Source organism: Amblyomma mixtum, chromosome 3, assembly GCF_055824585.1.
Source record: "Amblyomma mixtum isolate Tamu chromosome 3, ASM5582458v1, whole genome shotgun sequence".
In the NCBI taxonomy this organism is placed as follows: Eukaryota; Metazoa; Arthropoda; class Arachnida; order Ixodida; family Ixodidae; genus Amblyomma; species Amblyomma mixtum.
Genome location: NC_143014.1, coordinates 93,881,469 through 93,903,832, shown reverse-complemented (window position 1 = coordinate 93,903,832; position 22,364 = coordinate 93,881,469). Strand labels below are relative to the sequence as shown.

General features: G+C 48.9%; 1 long non-coding RNA gene and 1 pseudogene across 2 annotated transcripts in view; both read right to left on the bottom strand.

Annotated features, from left to right (window-relative positions):
* Window positions 1-2,077: 2,077 nt before the first annotated feature.
* LOC149350982 (uncharacterized) overlaps window positions 2,078-22,364 on the bottom strand; it is a 52,554-nt pseudogene continuing 32,267 nt past the window's right edge. The window contains exons 2-4 of the transcript XR_016289324.1: window positions 9,476-9,562; window positions 7,722-7,910; window positions 2,078-2,182 (exon numbers count right to left, since the gene is read on the bottom strand). The product of XR_016289324.1 is annotated as an uncharacterized LOC149350982 (transcript). The remainder of the gene's footprint in view (window positions 2,183-7,721; window positions 7,911-9,475; window positions 9,563-22,364) is intronic.
* LOC149350983 (uncharacterized) lies at window positions 14,503-16,342 on the bottom strand. The gene is made up of 2 exons (XR_016290480.1): window positions 15,786-16,342; window positions 14,503-14,639 (listed from the first exon to the last, which is right to left on the bottom strand). It is a non-coding gene; the product is annotated as an uncharacterized LOC149350983 (long non-coding RNA).

Below are 22,364 nucleotides of genomic sequence, written 5' to 3'. Positions count from 1 at the left end.
CTCCTTTTCGAGCAGGGCTGGTAGCTTATAAAGTCCAAACCCTCTCCAGATCCCAAGAGAGGGATTCGCAACCCCAAGGGCCACATCCACATGGGTTACGCAAAGGTTGCCCGAAAACGCAAAGGTTCTTCAATTAGTCAGCTCTTCGTAGGTAAAGAACGCAGGCTAAGATACCACTCCACTCAAATGGAAAGCATCCGCCGTTAAACAACGCGGCACAACGAAGAACTTCGCATGGGCACTATGCAAGGTTTGTAGCTGAACGGTAATGGCCTTTCGCTAGGGGACATTTTAAAGCCTTCTCTCATCGAATGTCCAATTTACTTCTCTGTGTGGCCCCCGGTCAACTAGACCCGCATCTAGGACTTGTTAGATGGGAGGAAGGGGGTTGGGGGAGGGGTCTGGAGAGCCGTGTAAACCCCTGAAATTTGCACGGATTTACGCTACTGCAGTATACCCTATTTACCCGAATGTAACGCGACCACGATTATAACGTGAAGGTTGACTTTGCGGGCGCGTAAAGGAGAAAAACGAAAGAATAGGAATGGAACGTGAGGAACGATGCCGCAGTTATAGAAATATGGATGGAAGCTTGCAACCAAAAGTACCTCAACAAATGGCTTTCACGCGCCCTTTCTGCTTCAAGAGAGCCGCACAAAAGATTACCTGATAAGACCGATACGAAGATAAGTACGGAGTCCCGTCGCGCTGTCACCGCGATACAGGCGTCTTCAAAAAATTACTGACGGATTAGCATTGCTAGGCACAAAGTATTGTGCGAAAGCAGTTTTGTGCAGGTGGACACGACCGCCACATACCTGAAAGCGCGGTTGAGGGGTCCACTCGCCCAGGGAGCCATATGCACCTTTCCTTTCCTCAAAATCAGCGGAGTCTACAACGCTATCTACGCAGCCCATAGAACGCCGGCGGCCTATTGCTCCAGTGCCGTGTTTCTGTCAAAACGTTGGCAACGCAAACGCAAGTAGCGCACATCTCTCTGTCACTACCGCCACGCACGTAGCTCAAAGTGGGATTGAGGTGTCCACTGGCCCAGGGAGCCAGTTATGCGCGTTTCCTTTCTTTTCGTGACATTTGCGCGCGGATGGAAGTTGAAGACAACGACGTGCAATGCACAGCGCGAGAGTGTAGCAGTTATCCCAATACTCCACTCCTTGTACATGAGTGCGTTTGTATCCGCTATGCACCGTGGCCAATCCCCCACCGTGGGTATGTGCCATTAAGCCTGAGGACATCATCATCATCATCATTTTTGTGTGGCACTTTAACACGAGGCGTGATCGGTTGGGGCGATAAATCCAAGGGGTTTGGTTGGGCCATTGGGGTACAACACCAAGTCATTATGGTGGCATAAGCTGGGAATGCGGAATCCTTCACTACCTACGGGTTCTTCGCCAAATTCGCAACAGTGGAGCCTACTCGGAATCACTGATAATCTCCATGAGGCGACAAACCCAGGCTTGGAAGTGTTCGCTCGGGCTCAAGTCCGCAGCATTTTTTTTTATTTGCAAAACTTGCCTATGTGCTGCAGGTTCTCCACTGTGCGAAGAAGAAAGTGCAGGTGATGCACAGAATATTTGCTACCTTCATATGGCGTTCCCAATGGAAACCCATGCGTCGCGATAACCTATTTCTTTCTGGTTTAATAGGCCTCATTCACTTATTCGTGCATCAGCTTGTTTCGCGTCTTTTTTCTTTTTCAAATCGGCAAACCACCCTTTTTTAGTAGCTGTGCTTATTAGGCGCCATTAGTGCTCATTTGCCTTTCCTGTTCGTACCGACTGGACACACTCGTGAGGGGCCTTATGGGGATTCCTTAAGGAAGTTTCTGACACGTTCAATTTCCTCACTGTGCGCTTTTCTTTAGACTACCTGTGTAGCCTCTCCAGAAGGCAGATGACTCGGACACTTATAGAGTATTTGTTTTCTGTACCGTTGTATCGGCAATCTTTTCTGGAGTTCCTTGACGCCAGTGTTTTAAAACGTGTTAGGCGTCTTCTGCTGCAAAAACATTCTTCTTTAAACTGCACACACCTACGCTGCCTGTGAAGGCATGGCTTCATGCTAGGTAGATGCTTGCACCATGGACGGTGAATTGCCGCCTGTGCAGTACACCAGAGACAATTAACCATTGTTTTATTCTGTGCAGTGATGTTGTGTTCTCCTGGGACGTATTACAACGAACAAATAAGAAGAACATTGACAGCACACCCTACAGTATCCGTTTTTGCCTGTGGAGAAAAACTGTTTTGTGCCATATGATCTATTTATCTTGCTGGGACTATTTAGTCTCTGGAAGAGCCGCAAGATGGACCGCCACGCCGAATCACCACGGTCGTAGAAATCTATGTTTCGTGAACAATGCGCTTTGGTGCGGTGAGTATGTGCTGCCCTGCATGCAAGAGCCGCCTAGCTGGCTCCCCTATCCGGATGCATGTGTGTGCCTCCCAGACTTTTGATGTTTTGGAAGGTGGGGTCATGCAGGGGTATATGGTGGCCTGGTGTTTTGTGGCGTAAGCATGCTTAGAGTTTTCTTTTCGGAACTATTTCCATGCAATAAAGAAAAAAAATTGCGGTGATAGCATATCGCTCTCGTGCAGTGGCCAGCGAAGCTGGTCTGTTCGCGCCGCCGCGGGTTCGAATCCCAGTCGCGGCAAGTATTTATTTTATTTCTGCAGGTATCTGAGAGGCTTCAGACAAACATCGGATTTTTCAGGATTGCTAGTGAACTATTGCTTTCGCACCAAAAAATAAACTTCTCATAATCCCTCACCTTGCTCAACCGAGCGCCAAGTCATGCCTCCCGAACGACGGTCGCCGTGTTCGGCAACATTTAAACGAGTCGTCTTGCGCTGAGCCGTCAGAAAATAGCACGAGTTTACGTCGCCGAAAAGTGCGCCAGATAGCGATAGCGAGGAAAGTAGCGAGAGTACCTTTTCGCGTCCAAAAAAGTGGTAGGGCTTTAACATAATTAAACCGAGTGCACATGTCCACATGGGCGTCCGGAGGGGGGGGGGCAAGGGGGGGCGGCTGCACCCCCCTGGAAAATCACTCACTCTAACCGTGAGTGATGGCCGCACACCAGGGGCGGCGGTGCGCTCAGCAAAAAGAGTAAAAGCGGCCCCGCTTCCAGCTTTGGGTCACATCTGCGAAGTGCCGCGTCCGGGGACGCGTCGTTGCAGACATACAGCGGCACCGGCGAGCATATGTTTCGAGGCGTCTTGAGATGGGTGCCTGTTTCTTTGATCTCTAGAGAGATAGCCACACGGAGGCAGACAGTGCACATTCCGGCCACCGATGAATTCTTCAGGAGGGAGGGACAAATCAGCCGTGTCCACCCCCGCTTTGTCGGGCTGCTCAAGGGCAAGCAGGCGATGAGTTGGCGCCGCCGCCGCTCGCTGTCTCCTCCGATCCACGGGAGAGCGCAGTTCGGTAGAAGCGCCGCTTTCAGAATCTTCGGCAAAGGGGATTAGCAGTTGCTTTTGTTCACGGCGACGCAGTCTCCAGAGGCGCCCCCACACCAGCGTTCCTTGCATCTTCTCCGGAAACCAGCGCCTTTGGTCAAGGCAGCCCGATGGCGCCTGCCTGGCTCGCCTGGCTCGCCTGTCACCTCTGGCTGGGCCTCAAATCCCAACAGCGCCCATGTACTGTGCGATGTCAGTGCATGGTAAAGAGACCCAGGTGGTCAACATTATCCGGAACTCTGTACTACTCCGTCCCTCATAGCCTGAGTCGTTTTGGGGCTCTGAACCCCATAAAAACACACAAAACAAATTTTCCGACCGGAGTGGCGAGTGTCCCTTCCCCTCGGAAGTCACGAGGCGTTCCTTTCACCCCCAAAGTGCGTATTCGGGGATATACTGCGGCAAGTAGGCCCTTGCATGTGTGCGCGCCTCTGTGTTTGTGCTTCGGTATTTTTAGTGGCCGGTTGTCAACGAAGCTGAGAACAATCAAGACAGCGGACGAGAAAACGACGAGCGGCGAGTAGTGTGTGTGCAAATACTCGACTGTGCGGTTGCGCGAGCAAGATGGAGCGAGGTGTATGAAGCTGCGAGCGTGCATTTATCTTGTAAATAAGTTTTCGTTGTATATATAGTCATTTTTTGTTTTCAACGTACGCATTCAACCGTTTTTTCAATCAATGTGTATATATTTTTAACACTACCAACCCCGAAGAACTCCATAGCCAGCTTTGTCTCGCGCGGTTCCGAATGATGGACATTCGGCGCTTCTTCAAGCGTCAGCGGTTGTCTGACGAAGCGTTATCCAAATGCGCCCCTGCAGATTCTGGTGTGATATGTGACAACGGTGTAGCATTTGAACAGAGTGATGCAAGCTTTTATCACCGGACAGTAGCTGATGTCGTCGACTCCATGGAAGGGACTCTGTCAACAGTGAGTTCAGGTAATGCAGCAGGCCGAGATGATTCCATTTCTCCTTTCTTGGGATTTAAGTCCGGATTTGACCAGAGCGATGCAACCTTTCATCACCGGACAGTAGCCGACGTCGTCGTCTCCATGGAAGGAACTTCACCAGCGAGCTCCGGTCACGCAGTAAGCCGAGACGATTCCCTTTCTCCTTGCTTGGGATCGAAGTCCGGAGACAACATCAAGAAAACAAATAACTTGCCTCAAGAATATGACTTAGGAGAGTTTCTAGGCAAAGCTAAACTCACTGGCATACCGGACTTTTTGAAGTTACGTCTTCTTACTAAGCCATGGTCGCCAAATGTTACATACGATTTTAAGAAGGATGTAACACCTGGAAAGAGGCCTTTTCGACATCAATGGCTGGGAGATTACGCCCCCTGGCTTGCGTACTCAGCGACAGCGAAAGGCGCTATTTGTCGTTTTTGCGTCATTTTTCCTCCACGTGTTCACCGGGGTACTCAAGGAAGTTTTATCGTGCGCGCTTTCAGTAACTACAGAAAAATGCACGAGGCGTGCAGGGATCACGTAAAATCCCAATGGCACCAGGAGGCAATGACGGCCTCACAGAACTTTATGGATGTGATGAAAGGCAAGCAGCTACCCGTTGTAGAGCAGCTGAACAGAGCACTGCACGCGCAAGTTGAAAGGAACCGTGAGAAACTATTTCCAATAGTTTCCACCATTGTCTTTTGCGCGACGCATGACTTGCCAATTCGCGGCAAGCAGTCCGATAGTGGAGTCTTCAATGATCTGCTTGACTTTCGTGTAGAAGCTGGAGATACTCTACTTCAGGAGCACTTCGCTTCTTCTGCTGGCAATGCCAAGTACACTTCTGTCCGCGTCCAGAACGAGATCATCACAATCTGTGGCGACATCCTGAAAGAGCAGATAGTTACCGAAGCTAACAAAGCGTTTGCTTTTTCCGTTCTTGCTGACGAAACTGCAGATATTTCAGGAAAAGAGCAGATGTCTATAGGCGTTCGCTTTATTGACAAGGCGGGAGCCGAAGTGTGCGTTCGAGAGCAGTTTTTGGGATTTGTAGAGCTGGAGCAATTAAACTCTGCTTGCATCGCCGCGGCAATCTTGAAGTTTTTGACGAATGTAGGGCTGATTCTTTCGAACCTCGTTGGACAGGGGTACGATGGATGCTCTACAATGGCTGGAAAAGAAGCTGGAGTGAACAAAATTATACAAAAACAGTTCCCGAAGGCACTATTTTTCCACTGTGCAAGTCACAAACTAAATCTCGTCATCAACGATCTGAACGACGTCTCTGAAATTCGAAACACAATTGGCATAATCAAACAAACCATAAACTTCTTCCGCGAGAGCGTACTCCGGAGAAAATTGGTGCCGAACATTCCGATGCTGTGTGAGACAAGATGGTCTGCAAAATATAAGTCTATTAGGATCTTCTCTCAGCATTACGTGGCCATAGTCGAAGCACTCGAGGAGCTCGCGTCCACGGAATCATGCTCGAACGCTGCAACTAGACAACGAGCTCACATCCTCTACTGCGCAACAACAAGCTCATCTTTCATCGTCTGCTTGCATATTGTAGCGAAGTACAGCGCTCGGCTCGAACCAGTTACGAACATTCTGCAAGGTGTATCCATGGACTTCCATTCTGTGCATGGCCACATCACTGAGCTGCAACGTATTTTTCGCGGCCACCGGACGAACGCTGTAGAGGAGTTCCCTAACATCATGAATGCAGCAAGGGAGGTAGCCAATCACTTAAATGTGGTGATATCTGTGCCAAGACAAGTCTCTCGTCAGGCCCACCGAGACAACTACGGGATTCAGTCGCCGGAGGAATACTACCGTGTGGCAATATATGTGCCGTACTTGGACTCCCTCACTGCTTCTTTAGCTCGGCGCTTTTCTGAAAGCAATGAGAGGAGCTTCAAACTTCTCCAGCTGCATCCATCAAAAATGAAGCACTTGAGCCGTGTTGAGTTCGCTGTTCTCGCCGAAGAACTCCAGTGCTTTTACGGCATCGACAACTTCAAGGAAGAGGCCATCTCTTGGTACGAGATGTGGTGCAACAAAACTGGGGACCCATCAGAAATAACTTACTGCGAGCTTCTACATCAGGCCAAGACATTCTTCCCTGGTGTTGCAAAAGCCATTGAGGTGGCTCTGGCTTTGCCAGTTGCTACCTGTACGGTCGAACGCTCCTTCAGTACAATGAGGAGAGTGAAAACGTGGCTACGCTCAACGATGACAAACGACAGACTGGACGGCCTTTGTATGATGAGTGTGCACCGAGAGCGTGTAATGAAGCACAGGAATGAATTTATCACCCGTGTCATCACGCAATTCGCCCAGAAAAATCCGAGGCGTCTACAGTTGCTGTTTACTGACTGTCGTTGCGTGTTTGTGAACATATTGTGCTGTGTGCTGGTCATCAATCCGGGTGTGTCGAGAACCCGTATGCAGCAAGACTGAGCACTCTTCTCCACGAAGTGATAGTATCTTTTTGCATTTTTATTAATTTTAATTGTTTCTTCGTTGATAAACTCCAATGTATCTCTCCTAGCCACGCTTTAATTTGCTCTTTGTAATTTTTCTTTCATGTGTGTATTTTACTTATTTATTTTATTTATTTATAAATAAATAAATTTACTCCGCAAATAGTGCCTTTTTGCTACGAACATAACCCCCCCCCCCCCCTCCGGCGCCAACAGCCAATGGGGCCCCCCCCCCTGCAAAAAATTCTGCGGACGCCCTTGCATGTCCATATATGCAGAATTGGTCATTCTCTACTTAACATTCATAGATAGTGGCGAGCCCTCGTACCCAGCGCAGCGGTTCGGCGATGCTCCACTGCACTGGCAGTTGGGTGGCTGTTTCTATCACATCCACCGGTAGGGATTGCGCTACCCATATGTTGCTCTGCTTAAGCAACCTCTCGCGACCAATCATTGATTTAACGACCACCTGCCTCCTACTGGGTACAGCTGGCGCGACGCTCATCCGAACTTACCCGAGCTTCCTCCCAATGGTTGCAGCTTGCGCGACGTTCCTCCGAGCTAACCCGAGCTCACCCGAGGGTTGGACGAGACAGTGCGGAAGACAAACTTCTTGCTGGGGGTTGGTTCGCCTGGAATAGAGTTTTCGCACTAATAGCAGCGCCAAGCAGTGTGTGCACCCGAAGCAGATCACTGCCATTAGCACGTGGCATAGGCGGCGCTGTGAACGTTGAGAGAGTCTGACGAACTTTCACAGAACGAAACGTAGGCCTTTACGATTCCTGCAAGTCGTGCGTACTCCATCGTATTTCCTCAGGACTGTGCGCTGATTCCGCCCTCGGTACCTAAAGTGCGCTGTCTCCGGCGAGGAGATTCTGACTGCTCGGCCGCTGTTTCGATATGAGTTGATCGGTGTTTGTGGCTCAGAGCTTCCGTTGGTCGACCAATGCGGCATTTCTTTTTCCGTTTCCCGAAGTTGTGAGCCGACCTGCACGACGCATCAACCAATACATTAGAGATGATATATGGCATAGTGTGCTTTTGTCTCCGCGTAATATTCGATTGCAAGGTCTTTTCACTTCAATTTTCGGCAAAAAAATTCTTGTAACGTTCGAGTAAGTACGGAAGCTCACATATACATCGACTACTACCTCGCTGCCCTTGGAACAGCTTGAGGCTGTTCGGCGTACATTCCAACGTGCACAATCCAATCATCAGCTCTGCAAAAGTAGCCATGAGATGTGCTTATACACTAGATTCGCGGCGGTGCTAACGATCCGCATAATGTACATGTATCCGAATTACAAGCTCTGTGCCAGCGAACACGCGTTCTAATACCTCCCTGTTGGCTCCCTCTCCCCCGTAATCTTAAATCCGTGCGCCAGATTCTGGCAAGAGAGGTTTTGACCCCTTCTCGACGCCATCGTAGTGGCCTTGGTCGACTGTGGATTTGATTTCCTCGCCTCTGCCTTTCATTCTCGAAGATAAGGATGTATTTTCCTAGTTCAGTCTTTTCATTTTTATGCGATGAGTAACGCGTGCTGTGTTGCGATGCACTTTACCCTTCAGCTGCTGTTTCAAAGGGCATACACTAGACGAAAGACTGAGCAGTGTTCCAAGGCATCTTTAGGGCGGATCGTTTGTCGGGCCGGATAAAAATCACCAGCTTCAGAAGCAAAGCAATGCGTCAGAACGCAAAGACGCCAGATGCGAGACGCCATGCGGTCGTGATCCGCCATCCGTCGTCTAGGAACGCAGCTAAATAAGATCTTTGCAATAAGTGCTCCCTGGGCGCTGCCACATTGTGCACTGGACTGTCGTGGGCACCTCGCGCTATAGTCACGTGGCTTTGTTCAACGCGGGAAAAACTCATCTAAAGCACACAGTAAAATAAAAACTGACTAGAGAGAGAGAAAGGAATTTTAATGAGAGGAAAAGGTGGAGAGGTCGGCAGGCCTGAAACGCAGCAGCTAACTTTTTTCAATTTATTTATTTGTTCTGTTGAAGAACAAAATAGAAAAATGCTCTGACTTATTACATACAGTTGCCAACATGTTGGATTTGGCTGCACCTATTATAGAAAATAAAAAAAAAACGCTCTGACTTACTACATAGAGTGGTCAACATGTTGAATTTGGCTGCACCTACATGGTACGGTGTATATTTAAACTTTGTATAAAGTTAGCTGACACACCTTGTACAAATCGTCTATACTAAACCTTTAGAGATGTTAAAGAGGTCTTTTTTCTGAAAGAGGCTGCTAAAAATTGAGCTCAAAGCTGATCTGCAATGACGACAAAAATCAACCCACATTACGAAGGGTGAACGGCCGTAGTCAGGAGCCATGAATGCATGTGCTAAGTGTGAAAAGAAAACATGCTTCTTAGTCGCTGTGTTATTCTTTATTGAATTGAATGCACATACACACAAAAAACAACCAGGAAATTAATGTTAGTTGCCACTAAAGAGGTAAGTTCACTTTGGTTGACATTAAAATGGTGAGTTTTTGAATGCTTTTATAAGGAAGTTGCTCTGGTGTAGATAACAGCTCACCAGGTGTTCCCAAAACCACTTCTCTTGCAAGGAAGGTGCCAACTGGGAGGCCACATTGGGAAGCCAAATTCAGCGATGTTCAGCAGCCTGCAGAAGTTAAAAACCTTAGATGAACCAAAAGCACAGTTATGTGCGCCTGGAATGGCTAACCAGGAGTTAGAAGCAGGTAAGACTATAGGTCACGGCAGGTGGTGACAGCACAGGCAAAAAAATAAGCCATCTAAAAACATAGATGCACATGACATGATTGTCAGTGGCACTTGTGCACAGTGCACTGGCTCACCATAAACTCAAGAAGCCACCCGCTGTAGAAGCCCTTGACAGAATCAAAATTCAAACAGCCTGGATAAACACAGAAAGCATGAAGACAATAGAATATATGCGAAATGCGCAGCGCCATCTCTTAGCGCTCCGGGAACTAGTCCTGCCATGTTGGTTCGAACGAAACCAAGGAGATTTACTGCCATTAGCCATTACTGCCATTCTTTCATTCCCCTATGCAGCTACAGCGTACAGGAACAGGACGCACGGAAGAATTCGCCCCAGTGGTCGGCGCTGTCGGGATCGGGCAGCGTGGTGGGGACGAGGAAGACGGAGACGTGGTTACGCGGAGGACAAGGCACGGATCTCACAGTATTTGTTTAGCTTATTTCAATTACACATCTAAGTTTGTTTCATTTATTTCCTTATTGCTATTATTATCATTATTATTTTATTTTTCCCCATCATTATTTTCTTGTTTAACATTTTGTGCATCTATCAGTTGCCGCCTGTGTCTTGGCCAATCCCCCGCAGTGGGTACGCGCCATTATCTAGAGGATAACAACAACAACAACAACGACAAGGAAAAAGCTTCATGCAAGTATTTAGGTTATGCACAAGTAAACAGCAACTTAGCAAACGGGAGCCTCGGTGAAAGGGAGCTTTTTGGCCGTACTCGATGCCTACTTTTATAGTGTTTTCCTTCCCCAGCTGGCATCCCTAGATGGAGGCCGGGCCTGCCGAGAAAGGCGTGTCCTGAAAAGTTCACTTTCGCACTCATCAAGCACTCTCTCATCAGGAAACACGCCCCCGTCACGTGTTGAGCTTGAGGGTGAGGGGGATGCCACCTACGTCGCGCAGACACCGGAAGGTCCGCGAGTGGCGTTCCCGCGGTCTGCAGGTGGTCACACGTGTGGCCCGCAGTGAAAGGCCACACGTCCAAGGCTCAGGGCCACGCGCAAGGCCACGCGGGGTACGGAAACTGCTCCTTTGACGACGGTCAAACATGAGGTTACTGACTCAGCTGACATCCGGGTCTTCTCGGGAAACTCAATTACGGCTGGCCTTGGCAGCTATATTATACTCGTCATGTAGATGAGGGTGCGCTGGCAGAGCTGCGCTGGCTGCTTGCAGGGGGAGATTTGCTGTCACCGCTGTCGTGGCTACGCCGGACACCTAGCCAGCAAAGCTCTGCCTCTGGCTGGCTGAGCTGGAACGAAGAGGCGTTCGCGACATGAGGCAAATTTCATCACTCGCGTAACTACCGTCTGCTTTCAGGACCCGCATGCTGCCTAAGTCCTGCCTTACGAGTGGTGGGTTAAGGCCGATTCACACGACGGACCGTTCGCCCGCGGCCCGCGCACTACGTGTGCATACGTCAGCACTTTGAGGGGCGCGCTGTCGGCCGCCATCCATCCATGCATCCAGCGCGCCTCTCAAAGTGCTGACGTATGCACACGTAGTGCGCGGGCCGCGGGCGAACGGTCCGTCGTGTGAATCGGCCTTTAACTGCACTCACGCGGACCGTGATTTCAGGCTTCGTAAGACACAAAGAGTGGTCATTGCACCGGTGCGTCTACTCATCTAAACCTCGTACAAGCATCGTAGTAACGCAGTCATCTAAGAGTTTATGTGCCGTACTTGTATATGTTTTATTCAATGGCTAGAATACAAATGTGAAGGTTCAGAACGCTTTCTGTGATCTACACCATCTTTAATCCATGGTGGAAACCTTCTCCCAATTGCTTTTTAGCGTATGCACAGCCGCGTACGTCTTATTGATGTGGTTTCGATTTAGGTGATTCAGAAACGTTTCCAAGGAAACGTCTTAGTGCAGCCGTTTTAGAGAAGATTCCGAGGAAACGTCCACCTGCAGACATTTCGGTGGGGTCGTGCGGAGGCCCAGGGACTTACGTGCCCAAACTTCCCTGTGTACGATAAAAGTTTTCACCAACTTCTAAGAAAACTTGCTGCCACCGTCTATGAGATGCCTCGATCAACCGCAAGGTGTGTCTAGCCATTTGGAGCTGTTTGAAGACGTTTCTAAGACGTCTTGTGTTTCGTCGCTAGTGAAATATAATGCGGTAGGTGTGCGTAATTGACAGTATTGGTGCTTTAAAGTGGTTTGTCATGCACTTGATAATGTGTGCCACGTCACAGATGAGGAAAGGTACCGTCTTTGCCAGAAGTAACCAGGCTGAACGCCGTGAACACGGAGAAAGCGAACTGGTGGCGGAGCGGCGACGCTGTGGTCGCCAGCCTTTGCCGGCTGCGAGGATAACTTGCCTGAGGTACACCTGCTCCGCCGCTATCCAACTCGGGATGGTAACAATCCTGATTGCAAGACGTGCAGTTTACTTACAATCAGGCAGACATGGGTGCAGAATCGTTTGGTTTAGGTTTGGTTTATTCCGGTTTAACGTCCCAAAGCGACTCAGGCTTTGAGGGACGCCGTAGTGAAGGGCTCCGGAAATTTCGACCACCTGACATCGCACAGTACACGGGCCTCTAGAATTTTTCCTCCAAAGAAATTCAACCGCCGCGGACGGGATCGAACCCACGTCTTTCGGATCAGTAGCCGAGCACCATAACCACTGAGCCACCGCGGCGGGGGATGCACAATCGTGTCTGCAGTGTTCATCATGCTGCATTTCACGCCATGGTCTGCCACATGGACGTGCTATTCCCCCCCCCCCCCCCCCATCTCTAACAATTGTGACATCTGCTCTATACTTGTTAGGCTGCACAATTTGAAGCACTATAGACTGGACAAAACACATTAGGTGCAGCGCTCTTGGCTGCAGAGCTGGTCACCGGCTGCATCCGCTTTTTGCACACAGACACGAACAAAGTAGCATGCATTGGTCGACCAGCTAGGTATTTCCTCACGACTACGCCGTAATCAATGAAGCCATCGATTTTACGCTTGCACTTGTATAGTTATCAGTAATGACTGGTCATGAGGAAATGTAGGGCGCAGCAACTGTAATCGCGCCCTGAGGGACGGGATGAAGGACGTGGTGAAAGGAGGAAGAGAGATAGTAGCCGTCCCCAGTAGCACAAACGGGGCTCGGAATTGCGGGCCCTCGTGGGCCCCACACGGGCAGCCCATGGGGGCCCGATGTGGGATATGTGCGGGATTTGCAACTCGGCATCGCGCGGGACCCACAGGGGCAGCCCAGTGGGCTTGCTACATAGGACCAGCAGGGGATCCCTATGGTCTGCATGCATAAAAACGATACAGAGGGCTTTCCTTGGTCCTTTGTGGGACCCACAGGGGCAGTAATGGGCTTCTCAGAGGGGACCTCCAGGGGAGCTTCGGCGGCAGTGCAGCGGGGACCCACACGGGCTAGCCCATGTCCGGCCCACATGGGCAAGCCCAAGTCCGGCCAACGTGGGCTAGCCCAAGTTCGGCCCACAGGCAAACACACATAGACCAAGAAAGAGGCTGGACACACACCAGCGCTGAATTCAGCGCTGGTGTGTGTGTCCTCTCTCTTTCTTGGTCTTGGTGTGTTCGCGCTGTTGAACCATCATTATGAATATACACTAATTAGCCCAATCTGGACTTCATCCACAGGCAAAACAGTCCACTTTTGCTTCTCAACCGGTTTTCCTTGGGTGATGGCTCCCCCGCCCAATTTCTTCTCCTTGTTAGAGACACCTCGGTGCGCGCTATCTTTTTCCCGTTGAACAAGAAACGCGAGCTATGATGCATTCCGGGAAAGGTCTAGTATATTGGACAGTCGCAGGTATTAAGCGACAGCGTAAGGAGCTCGTTTAGGTGAAATCCCGGCTCCGCCCGTCGGAAAAAACCCCCAATTCCTGTAAATAGAGAAAGAAAATAGCCCCACTGCGCCAGGTGGGCAGGTAACGCGTATGCCACGAAGGTTTTTGTTTGTTCTTTATTCCCGTAGGCCACGAAGGGTCATTGCTTCAGGCGTGTTTGAGCGACACCCATTGAACGCGTGGTCGGGTGTATGGCTTAGAAACCTGTGTTTGGGATGTGTTCTGGTCTGACAGTAGTGAAAAAAAAAATATTGGTGTGGTGTATGGGGGCTTAACGTCCCAAAGCGACTCAGGCTATGAGGGACGATGTAGTGAAGGGCTTCGGAAATTTCGACCACCTGGGGTTCTTTAACGTGCAAAGATATCGTACAGTACACGGGCCTCTAGAATTTCGCCTTCATCGAAATTCGGCCGCTGCGGCCGGGATCGAACCCGCGTCTTTCGGGTCAGCAGCCGAGAGCCGTAACCACGGAGCCAGACAAATATTAATATGCAAATTACGTGTCAGAAATTAGACGGAATGAAAAGGGGTGTTATGGTGCTTCAGTGTACTGGAACAAATGGTGTGTATGTGTAGAAGTGGCGCAGTATGCCGTGCTCAGTAAGCTAGATAAAGTTTGATGATAGGTAATCAATAATTGGGATTGTAATCGACGATCCTTATCGGTAAAGTGATTGTGTATTGGTAATCGCTAAGAAATAAGAAAAGGAAAAAAAGACGAAAAGAAGCTACCGAGAATCCCACGCAGCGGAAGGTGTACGTCACATTACTTAAAGAGAGATAATGCGCGCAAAAGAAGACAGGACGAAAGAGAAGGCACGGACAAGCCAGGCGTCTCATGACGCCTGGCCCTGAGGATTGGCAATGCTCAGTATCGTGAATGCACCTCACGCCTTTCGTATTTGAATCAATATTGTGTTTCAAATGTGTGTCGTAACATTGTTGGTGTGTAAACAGGTTGCTCGGACGATTCCAATGCTTGCTTGGTCATCCTCCTTTATTTACGGCACATTCCACAGCATCGATGCGATGCGTGATGTTTGTTCAGGGCCTTGAGCCGCTCCCCCTCAGGACGCTCGTCGCTGCTTGTGCTCGCACGTATGCACCATATGCCTGTGTAAAGAAAGAATACACACCACAAAACTAATTTTAGTCTTGTTACCATGAAGGACAAGAAATTTCGGTATGTAACTGAGAGAAAATTTTTCGGTTTTTGTCTCTCTACGCTGAGCAATCTACAACTGGCTGGTTCAAAAAAGACACTGAACAATTAGAAAGTTTCTGTTGACGCATGGAAGGCGATGCCATCTTCGATCGCGGATTGATCAAGTAACACGAGGAAAGGCACAAAAAACTGTATAACACAAATTCAACGAGGACTAGCGAGTGCCAGCGTGTTTTCGCAGCTACCTTCATCCCTTGACACTCAGCCCAACCGCGGGAAAGAAAAACCTGTTCCAAACAAACGCAAGAAAGGCGGGGGTGCACTTCTGCATAACGTCACCGCGCAGCGACCGGACACAGTGAACAAGTAGAATCGGAGCCCCCTCTCCACTTCATGGAGCGTCGCGGGGAGTGTGGTCGGGAGGGCGGCTTAAAATGTTCGGTAGTGGGCTGTAGAGTGAGTGCCTCCGCGCTATTTCGGGGAAGGGGGCTGGGAGGGACAGGACAGACACAGAGGAGCACTCGGGGAAGGAACAAAGGCAGACAGAAAAACCAGGGTTGAGCAGGTTTTTTTTTTTTTTTTGAGAGTGGACCCAGGAAAAGCAGGGAAGGCGGTGGTGAGAGGAAAGAAAAAAACTTGCGTTGTCCTGTGTTCTTCTTCTCCTCGTGTCTCGTTCTTTCGCTCGTGAAGTTATGTCTGATGTACACCAACTAGCCCACATGGGTACCTTGTTACAGTTCAAAAAAAAAAGTGCGCAAAGACAGGTTACTCATGTGACGTTTCTACAGGAGTTTGTTTTTATTTTGTTCTCTCTAGCACTGTACCTTTTCGCTAGCTAACCTTTTCTTGTTCGTCGATAGAAATGTTCTCGGCGATTTGTGATTAGTATCTCTTCCTGATAGGGTGAAGGGTGGGGCAGCTCGCGATGGCGCTTGGCCAAGTTGCGTTATCAATGTGCGATCACTTGACGAAGAAGACGCGCAAAGAATGCCTGCACAAAAACCAAGAATTTTGTGTCTTGATCGATGCGTCGCTACAGACTGCTGCTAGCGGACATTAAGAAAGCTGCTGCAATGAACGCGACAGTAACAAACCTTTTGCAGCCTCTGGCGCAGTCGCCGGAGGCTCGCTATGTTCATCAACCAGTCATGAATTCCATGCGCCACATGTTGCATGGAGACGACGAAAGCGCTTGCAGTGCTGGCGTAATTGAAGTGCATTGAAACAAGCAAGAAAACTTATCCTGGCAGCTTTCTCCGCGGCGACCGTAGCACACCAGAAAAAAATACAATGCGATAAACGCAAAAGAAGCACCAACAAATCTCAGACGCGGGTTCTTTTGTTATTACGACGTTCAAAGAGCAGCTCTTCGTCAGAGTGAAACGTGCAAGGTCTTGCTATTTGGGTACGCTTAACCCTTTTACCTTTGATGTAGGATATGCAGGCAGACTAAATGCGAGAATGTCAACTCTTCCCGTGTACAACTAGTGTACGTGGGACTGTCGATAGGTTTCGCCCGGCAACTCGCTAATGGCGCATGATGTTTCTGCACTGTGAAGCCCAGAGTAATCTGCGCAGGATTTACGAAGGCTGCTGGCGGATATACCAGGTGTCCCAGCTAAATGTAACCAAGCTTTTAAAAAACACGGGGTGTCCTAGCCGTCTCAAACCAAATGAGGGTTGTTTAGAGTCGCGTGACCTAGTCTGCAGTATTTTGTTCGTTCTTCAAGGTTGACTAATCAGTTAAGCTTAATTAACAAACTTTTTAATTATTGACTTGAGGAACAAAGTGTCAATGGAAAAGTTGTAGATCGCTTTGAGAAACAGCTTACTGAGACATTTGCAGCAAAGTAATATTTACGTAAAGTAGTTTTTTTTTCATTTTAGAAAAAAAAAACGGCCTTTAACCATAACTCGCACAATAAGAAAAAGCTTTCACATGACAACTGTGCCACTTCAACGTCCCAAGACGCGCCTTAAAGAATAAAATCCATTTTTTCTGAAGTCCTCTACTTTGGGTGCACATTTTGGGACAGAGAAGTGAACGAGCAGCTGGTCACGTGACAACTTTCTTCTAAGGCCAATAAATGAAGCTACGTAAATCGTAACTTGACGGAAACCGCACTACTAGCGGTTTTTCGAGGTGGTCTAAAACTCTTGCATTGACACTTTCTTCCTCAAGTTAATAATTAAAAAGTTAGCTAATTAAACTTAACTAATCAATTAACTTTCAAGAATGAAAAAAATACTCAAGACTAGGCCACGCGACTGAACAACCCTGAGGTGGTTTCACTGGACTAGGACACTTCGCCTTTTTTAAAAGTTTGGTTACATTTAGCTGGGACACCCGGTATACTAGCCGTTTGCCCGCACACACTATGTTTTGCTACTGCACAGCTTACGCTTAGGCCTTTTCTACCAGATATGTACGATACAGGCGGGGAAGATGTTGGAATGGCAATTGTGCCCATGCCTAGCCCATATATTTTCTATGCAGGACCAATTTCGGCTACAGGCGGGAATACTGGTGTTAGCCCACACACAGCCCAATTGGCTCCGTTAGGGCGCTGCACGAGCAGCCCCTGTTGGGTGTGCCCGCACTTCACCGTCATGTAGCCCCATCTTTTATGCACACGAACTGCACGCAGCCCATGCTTACCCATTTCATACCCGATTTAGAATACCTGCAGGCGGTGAAGACGTCGAAATGGAAAATGTGCCCATGCCCAGCCCACGCGGGACCTTCGCCGGTGTTGCTAAGACAGCCCAAACTGCATGCCTGAAACGCTTCGCCACTGTGAAAGTTTAGCTCCTGTATTTCCTACGCGTGACCCATGTAGGCTGAAGGCGGGAATACTAGCTCTTTGCCCACACAAAAACACTGCGGCTCCCTCATGGTGGTGTACGGGCAGCCCCTTTTGGGGTTGCCCGCGCTTCACCATAACAGAGCCCGCATCCTAGCCCGCGTGTATCTGCGGTGGGACCTAGGTGGGCTGCCCAGTCTGTTTAAGCCCATGCCTAGCCGACGAGGGTCCCATTCGGGCACGAAGTGGGCAGCCCCAGCGTTTTGTGCCAGCACTGCAACCACGGGGGACCCATGTGGGTTTATTGCGGGCAGCCACCAGCCCTCATTGACCATGTCGGACCCGCATGGGCCCGCCACATTGTATTAATTTCGACCACGTCAGGATCTTTAACGCGCAGTGATATCGCACAGCACACAGGTGTCCCTAGCATTTCACACGTTTTTGCTTTAGGTTTTCCCAATTAGCGTACTTACTGCTTCCTGATAAAGTTTTGGCTTGCATGTGATTTTGGATTGCCGTCACATCAACACTGTTAAAGCCATAGTTGCTTGAAGTGCACTTCAGTTGTAACCATTGCAGTGACAAGAATCGCCCGCTTTCGACGTATATAGCCGTCGACACGCTACGAATGCGCATCCAGCATTCCTCAACATCATCTAGTTCCCTTGCACAGAGACCGCACGCAGAATTTTCAAAGGCAATGTTCGATCACAGTTCTCCTCGGTGGCACGACCTTTTATCCGCTGTGTTGTCTGCGTTACCCATGTGTGACTGACTATATACCGAGGTTTGTGGAGAAATCTAACCTATCGTCGCTTGTCTTCAAGCATTCGGCACTTTAGTATACTATAACCGTTCCCAAGTATACACGGATGGCTCGGTCTCACCCACTGCAGTTTAGGATGTGCCGTGGTCATAGAACGGTCACTGCTGAGCAACGAATGACATACAGCCGTATTTAACATGTATTTACATAAGTCAGCAAGCAACTTAGAGGAGGGCTGTGTTCTGCGATTTGAAATTTGCCCTGTTACGTCTCAAATCAGCCTCACGCCATGACGACCATGAGCAACTAGTGGCAGAGATCAGACAAATACAACATCAAGCACTGGAAGAAGGTCACGGCATCATTTTGGGTGGCTACCAGGGAATTGTGGAATTGTTGGCAACGGCTTAGCTGACAGTGTTGCTCGAGCGGAGCAATGGAGCGCGCTAGTTGTCCCAATTCGACCCTAACGAAAGCCATCCTGAGGCCTTGGCCTGAGCCTCCGTCTGAGAAGAAAGCCATCAATGCGCTCTTCAAATATCTAAAGGACACAGATTCCCCCCCCCCCCCCCCCCCTCCACGGACACGTTCCCTACTGTGCTCTGATCTTCCATTCCTTTTATCTGTTTCGTTTGCTCCCTTCATCCCCCTCCCCACGTGTAGGGTTGCCTAGTCAACCTCCCTGCCTTTCCATTATTGTCTCTCTCTCTCAGTTTCTGGGTTAGGCGACTCATGCTTGGCAGTGGTAGCATTTGCCGCTGGTTCAGAAGCTTGTGTGCTCTTGAACTTGGTAGCCTGACAAGCATGCACTTTCGTAGCCTTATCCCAGGTGGCACTTTCGCTTTAATCTGCCAAAATGCAGTGACTGAACTAGCTGTTGCAGATGGGGGATGTCATTTAAATGACTTTCTAGTTATCCTTCTAAGCTCTTTTGAAGTTTTACGAAAGGCAGTCTCTCAGCCGTGCGCTGGAGCGCCTAGATCCACGCCCACTGACGGAAATGAAGATTCTCGGCCACTGGCCGCGGCGGTCGTCGGCGGTGAAGGCCTCCAAGGCACTGCTTCGCTTCTTGAGAACTCCTGGCCTGCACGATAGGCTGTGACTTCAACGAGCACTGACTTTTTAGAGCGACTTCAATTTTCTGCTACTCTCCTTTCTCTTTCTTTCTTTCTTTATCCCCTCACTCCTTTCCCCCTGTGTAGGGTATCAAACCGATTATTCTTCCGGTTAACCTCCCTGCCTTTCCTCTTCTACCGCCTCCTTCTCTTTCAGCTCCGATACTCCGCCCTTCCTCTTTTTTGCTTTTATCTTCCGCAGCTGATACAGCCAGTTACGGATATTGCTGTCCCTTTGTTCTGCGGGAGAGAAAGGTCCATTCTCACGCACGAAATTTGTGCATCGATGGCAACCGTAAGGTTCACATGCATGGCTTGCAAGACTTGCAGCTCTCGGTCGTTTTGGTGAAGTCTCCAGTCCAGTGCGCTCTCATTTACCTTATAGCGGTTCTGTCAGCAAAGGTTTACCCCATTTTTTTAATAGGCTTTTTGGATATCGAAAGGGCTTCTGCAACATTGTATTACCACCGTTGGCGAACATCAAAAATAGTTTTTCACCTATTACATTTAGGCGCCTGGTAGCGAATGGAAATTTGTAGCCGGCCTCTAGTAATAACCATATTGCTATTTATCATTTTGAAATCGCGTTTACCTTGGGCAATATGACGCAACAAATTTTCGCCGCCGCGCGCCCTTTTCGAGAAAAGCGTCTTCGTCTCTCTAGAAGTGACCCTACATGACGTTTTCTGCCGAAGCGCCAGTGACTTTAGACTTTGGAAGCGACGTCAATTGCCACACGTGACTCCGTGTTGTTGTTGTTAGTGGCTATTTATTGGTAATAAGAAAATAAAATATGAAGGAACAGATGTTGCTAGCCGCGGCATCTGCCCTCGAAGCCTGAAGCACCTGAGCTGCTGCTAGCGAGAATAAAATGAGACGGAGAGGACAGGGAGAACGAAAGAAAGGGGGCAGCGATAGAAGAAAGGATAGGGGTATGGCTCCGTGGCGCACATGTCCAAAGCCTCCCAGAGGTGGCTTTGACTCGTCACGTCAACTTCTCTCTCCTTTGTGTGCTGGAGCAGCGAGCAGAGCCGAGCACCGAGCGCGGGCGGGACAGAAAAGGTCTCATGGCACGTGCGCCAAAGATGACGCGTTGTGATGGACGCGACAGCGCCGAAAGCAATCACGTTTTCGAGATTCTAGACTCTGATGTGGCCATTACCATAGTCCTTCAATGTTTATGCTATTACTAACAGCCGGCTACAAATCTCCAATTGCAATCAAGTGCCTTACTGTAAAGTTCAATCGTTGGAAATTGTTGGCATTAGAAATTAGTTAACAAGCTTATTAGTGATTCAGCAGTTTTCTGATGTGCGCCAACACGGGTATTACAACGCTACAGAAGGCATCTTGATGTCTCAAAGAGTTTATTTTCAGAAATTCTGGCCCACCTTCGCTGAAACAACGGGTCATTTATAACGATCATGACGGTTAAGCGAATTGAGTTCGTTGTATCCGAAGTTCGTTGTATCCGAAGTTCGTTGTAAGGGACTTCTCTTATTGTAATTAAAAATGGTATAGCTCACAGAGAAGTGACGTTTACTTTTCTTTTAAATTATATGCACGTGTGCTTCTACAAAAAAGTCCCTACCACGGCGCTTTACAGCTCTCCAGCGCGTTCATGTGCTCCTCACTGATGTCCTTGCTGACGAAAAAGTGCTCTAGAAACCCAGTTACAATGCACAAACACTTCGGGAGTGTGGCGCGGGAAATTTAAACACTGCATACATCTCTTCGTCAGTTTGAAGGCTAGCTCGTGACAGGTGTTTAAATCGTGTGTCCGAGTGTTTTGCTCGGACCTGGATTCAGCGTTTGTGGAGTAAGCGTTCGGAGGCGCGTTTTCGTTTCATTTCTCATTGCTCAACCTGCGTCGAGGTTGACGCTCCCGATGACGCACTAATGCTTTCGCCTTCACAGCACGTGAGCAGCCTTAAGTTCCCCATGATTTTTTTTTTTCTTTTAGAGCTAGGTATTCTTGTATGTGGTCGTGCAGCGTTTGCTTTTTACGAAAGCGTGTTAATGTGAAGCCCCATATAGAGGGTAGGTTGTACCAGGGCGGCAGTCGATCATGTCTTGAGGCAAATCGGGAAGGGTATCCAGTATTCCTATGTCGTGGCATATATCTGTGAAGCGGAATACAGAAGACCTGATGGATTGGGGTTTATTATCGAACACTGTTTTGGAACTGCAGTCAGTAACTATGAGGTAACAGAGGTGCGGTGGTAGGGACCTTATTTTCAGCATGTATGCACTTGTAAGCATTTTTCTCCCGTCTGCGAGGGACGATTCATTCGTTCCTACGTGAGGACTATTCGTTGGTGATGTTCTTTATGCGCCAGTTGAGAAACGCAAAATTAGGTTTTTGTTCTGGAGCCAGTCATTTAAGGTCCGATGGTCTCGCTACATACACTACACATCCATAATCTAACGTAGAACGTACTACACAGCAACAGATTGTGCAAGACATGCCCTATTGGACCCCCAATGTTTTCGTGAGAATACCTTGATAAAGTTCTGGGATCGGGAGGCTTTCTTTTCGAGAGCGTTTATTTGAGGTAGGAAAGTGAGTTTTTAATGCGAAATCATTTGTTGTCTCGTGAGTGGCGTGTACAGGACCCGTCGGCAGAGCGTGCCCGCACGAAAATTACCATTCGAGAAAATAAATTCGCCTGCATGGCGGTTCGAACGCAGATTCGAACGAGGGGCCGTTGGCTCAAGCGTGTTACAGGGGCACGAGGTGACCGCGTTGTGGTGTGTACGACGGTAAAGCGTGTTGGAGATCTGTACTAATGTTCGACGATGACTTGCAAAAAAAAGTTGCTGACGTCATCCAAGGGCCACGTGATAAGCGTCACGTGACAACGATGACTAACACGAAGAGTTGCTGACGTTCAAACGCAAATGCTTTCGCATTTCTCCAATGCAGTGCTGCAGTGCTCTCTAATTTTTTTTTTTTGTCAAACGTAATGCCTAGAAATTTGTGTT